This window comes from Crocuta crocuta, unplaced genomic scaffold (genome assembly GCF_008692635.1).
Source record: "Crocuta crocuta isolate KB4526 unplaced genomic scaffold, BGI_CrCroc_1.0 scaffold1492, whole genome shotgun sequence".
NCBI classification, from domain to species: Eukaryota; Metazoa; Chordata; class Mammalia; order Carnivora; family Hyaenidae; genus Crocuta; species Crocuta crocuta.
The window spans coordinates 34,983-39,528 of NW_027529204.1; the positions used below are offsets into that span (position 1 = coordinate 34,983).

General features: G+C 38.5%; 1 pseudogene; it reads right to left on the bottom strand.

Annotated features, from left to right (window-relative positions):
* The window catches only part of LOC144226843 (peptidyl-prolyl cis-trans isomerase FKBP3 pseudogene), a 6,235-nt pseudogene extending 2,285 nt beyond the window's left edge, over positions 1-3,950 (bottom strand).
* Positions 3,951-4,546: the final 596 nt, after the last annotated feature.

Consider the following 4,546-nt stretch of genomic DNA (forward strand, 5'->3'; position numbering starts at 1 on the left):
TTTATTACTACTAAGTCTTTCCCCTTTAAATTTTGCTTTGACTGTATTAATCTTGCTAGATAGATTTTTGTTGTTGTTATTTGGTATACTTTTTCCTCTTCCTTTTATTTTAGCTTTTGTATGTCCATTGTGTTTTAGGTGTGCCTTTTGTAAAAAGCCAACTCTAGCTTTTGTTTTCCCCCACTCAATATAAACAGACTTATCTCTTAAAGATAGTGACTAAAAACATAGATTACTGATATATTTGGGTTCAATTTTTGCTTTCTTGTTGTTTTTATTTATTTGAGTTTTGTTTTCTTATTCTGGTTTGGAGGTTATCCATCCTAGTTCTTTATCACTTATTTTATGCTCTTACTTTCCGTTGCCTTAAAAGGCATGGAACATACCTTTTATTTTTCTTTTGTTGATGAGATGTTTACTGCAGGGTTAATTATCCTTCTTTTGCTTGGACTACTGTAAAAGCCTTGTATTTATTTTGTGGAATAACATTCACTGCATACTGAAGGATGCCGCTGTGTACCTAATCACCTATATTGTTGTTGTATATGTTGCTTTACTTTCTGCTCAAAGAGAAGGTAGGAGCAAACTAGTGAAATCTTCCAAAACCTTCTCTAATGTTTCTAACCACAGAAATCAGCTGACCTGCCCTCTTCTTCCCCTTTGTCTTTTCTCATGATTTTCTCCCAGTTGCCTTTGAAAAGGAGCCATACGTAGTATGGCAGGAAGTTGTAATAGCATGAAGGAAGGATCAGTATATCAAGTCATGAAACCTCAGCTACCCAATTCTATCAAGTAAATAGTTTTTCAAGAGAACCTTTTTTTCTCTTTCTCCATTTGTGCGGCTGCTTTGTCCTGTGACACATGCCCCTTGAGCTGACTTTTGAAAGCCTGCTATTTTGGAGGTCATAATTTTGACTGATAGGCCTATAATTAGTAAGTGCTCATTAAGTACTCTGTCCTGAGTATTTCTGTGGGGTGGTAGAGAATGTTCTTAGCAGCTGCCAGGGTGATAACAGTCTTGCAAATTGGCATGGCTCCAAAAGTAACTAAAGAGCTTTATAAAGATGAAAATTAAACAGAAAAGCATAGCAGTAGCTATAGCAAGGGACAAAATCTTATGAAGGCACCTTAGTCACCAAAACTAAGGAGTCCTTATCCTTATTTTATCCATAATGTTAAAAAGTTGATACTCTTAGTTTTTGTCCCACCCATTTGAAGTCATGCCTCTCTCTCCTGGTTCTTTGTCTGCCTGCCTCTTAGCTACAGGTGTTTCTCAAGTGGTGATCTGGAGTCCTCTTCTCTCTTCTGTGACCCTTCCCCACACAGAGCGTTCCATCCCAGTGGCTTCACATGTAAGCTTTCTGTTGATGACTCCCAAATCCACACCTCTGGCTTCTACCCAAACTCAAGCCCCGCATTTTAAATTGCCTACTGAACATTTATCCCTAGAGGTCTTCCTGAAGCCTTTACTCAATACCCCTAAAGCCATACTCTTCCCTTAAAACCAACGCCATATTTTATGACCCAGTATTTCTATTCCTATTCCTATATATGTAGCTAAAAGAAATGTGTGGAGAGTGCACCAAAAGACCTGTATAAGAATGTTCATAGAGCATGACACATCATGACCAAAGAGGGCTTCACCCAGGAATGCAAATTTGGGTTAAAATTTAAATATCAAATGGTTTAATTAATCATATTAACAGAATGGAGGAGGATCATGTGATGATTGAATAGATGAAGAAAGTTCATTTGATAGTATTAAACAGTATTTCATGACAACAACTCTTAGCAAAATAGGAGAAAAGAATATTACTTTTTTCTTTTAAACTTTAAGTCCAATATAATTAACATACAGTGTTATATTAGTTCAGGTATACAATATAGTGATTTAACAATTCTTTTTTTTTCCGACACTGGATACATTTTTATTGAATCTTTTAGTTTACAAACTTAACCAATATTTTACACAGCTGTAGTAAAATATTTCAAACTTCAGGGAATTATGATGGATTGTATATCTTCAAAGTTGGAAAGAGAGTAAACAGTATTTGACTTCTTGAATTTTCCAGCTGACTTTTCCCTTATAATAGTAACTAGCTCAAATTAGTTACATAAGTTTCTTCACGTCCATATTTTATTGTTGCTGATGTCTTTATACCTGAAGCATTGCTATTTCAATGAATATCTGCTGAAGACCCACTCCAGCGGGTCCAGGGGTCCCTGAAGGATGGATGGTGTCGGCGAGAGAGAGTGAGAGGGCCCCGATAATCTTTCTGATCACCAGGCAGGCATCTCTGCACTGTCAGTTTTAGTGTCTTTCTTTATAGGTCAAATGTTAACATGGCATCAGAAAATGGAATTTTTACTATGGATAGTTCTTTGTGATAAGATGCTTTGGAAAGTGTACAGAAACAGGTTTTACAGAAGTATTCTTGCTGAACTGCCCCAATTATAGTGAGGTTGAGTAACTAAGAAAATAACAGGGTGTTCTTAGTGAAAAACAGGAGAACATACACATTTTAATAACGCTAAGATTAAGTCATAGGTTAAGTTGTAGATTCGCTTATCCATCCTCATCACAGCTGCCAGTGTAAGGGAAGGTGTTTGTGGGATTGTAGGCCTTAGGGAAGGGACTGCTATACATCATCAGTTAGCAAAGGTATATGTAGTAACTTATGTTCTGCCCTTATCTGTTCCTTCTCTCTAAGTTAGGCTCTTTGTTTCCGGGCAAGACTTAATTGTCCAGTTATATTCTTCTGGCACCGGAGAGCCAACCATACCTTTAAAGACTTTAGCTCATTTCCAATACATAGAACAACCTCTTCGAGTGCATTTACCTTTGTGTCTAGTTTTTTTTTTTTTTTGATGATTTCTTGAATAGCTAGGGCATGAGAAACATTTTTCGTTAGTTGATTTGAGCTATATGAACCTCTTGGACTAACACAACAGTAGAAACCGAATTGTACACGCAAAGGTCAGTCTTTTATAAGTAAGGGTCATTAGCCTGTACATAGCTCAAGGGAAAGTATGGAGGAAAACAGGACCTGCTGGAGACACAATGTCTGTTCCCATAATCAAAGGAAGTTCCTTCACAATATGCAATCATCATGCCAGGGCCAGAATAAGGGGACAAGTCACTCCCAATACCGATCAACAAGGTACCTTGGGTGTTGGTGCTCAAGCAGAAATAATTGAGTGGGGGTGGATATAGGTCATCATCTGATGGCAAGAGACTGTGCAAACTTGCTTTAACCTCACCAGGAGCTTTCTCCACTATTGGGCTCAGAATGTCTCCCAAAAAATATCCTGATTCCAGTTTAAAAATGAGTTTTGTGTTTGGTGGAATTTTGGCACCAGGATGTCCTTTGTTTCCATAAGTCCATTCTGGTTTAGTCTCTAGCCTTTTCTCCTTTACTCATGGTCAAGAGAACTCCATCCCATCCTGTGATAACTTTGCCTGTTCCAACCTTAAAACATACAGGCTTGGCATTTTTCTTCTTCTTTGAACTTGTTTGAATATTAGTATCAAAAACAGTCCTACAGGGTTTCTGAATACTAGCAGTGAATGACATTCCTCTTTTTGGGAAAGTTGGTTTTATCTCCATTTTTATGAACAGAATTTATATATTTTGGTGGACTCTCATTCAGAGTCTCTTCAGAGTTGGTTTCTTTGGGTGTATCTTCATTAAGCTTCACATTTTTCACCTGCTCAGATACTTATACTTTGAGTACCCTTGAAACTCTTACTTTCAAAGAGATGATTATAGGCTGAAAGCGAATGGTCCCTTTTAGCTATTTTGGCCACATTTTAAATGTTTACTAATAACTTATGTTCTGAAAGAAATCTGAACTGTGGTCCTGTAGAAACTTGATAATTCCCTTCTTGGGTAGCTGCTCATTGCACAGCTGTCCATGGTCCAGGGCCTCTGTGGAATAGTCATTGCCATCTTTCCCTGCTTGTACTCAGTGATCATTATATACATGATAAGTGTACTCTTTTTTAAAAAAAAATAGTTTCCTGTCAAGTTGGTTTCCATATAACACTCAGTGCTCATCCCCACAAGTGCCCTCCTCCATGCCCATCACGCCCCTTTCCTACCCCCAACCCCATCAGCCCTCAGTTTGTTCTCGGCATTCAAGAGTCTCTCATGGTTTGCCTCCCTCCCTCTCCCCAACTATTTTTCCCCTTCTTCTCCCCCATGGTCCTCCGTTAAGTTCCTCCTAATCCTCTTATACGTGCAGACATATGATATCTGTCCTTCTCTGCCTGACTTATTTCACTCAGCATAACACCCTCAAGTTCCATCCATGTTGCTACACATGGCCAGATGTCATTCTTTCTCATTGCCACGTAGTATTCCATTGTATAGATAAACCACATCTTCTTGATCCATTTGTCCGTTGAAGTACAGTTAGGGTCTTTCTATGTTTTGGCTATTGTTGAGATTGCTGCTATGAACACTGGGGTACATGGTACCCCTATGCATCTGCACTCCTATATCCCTTGGATAAATTCCCAGCAGTGCTACTGCTGGGTCATAGG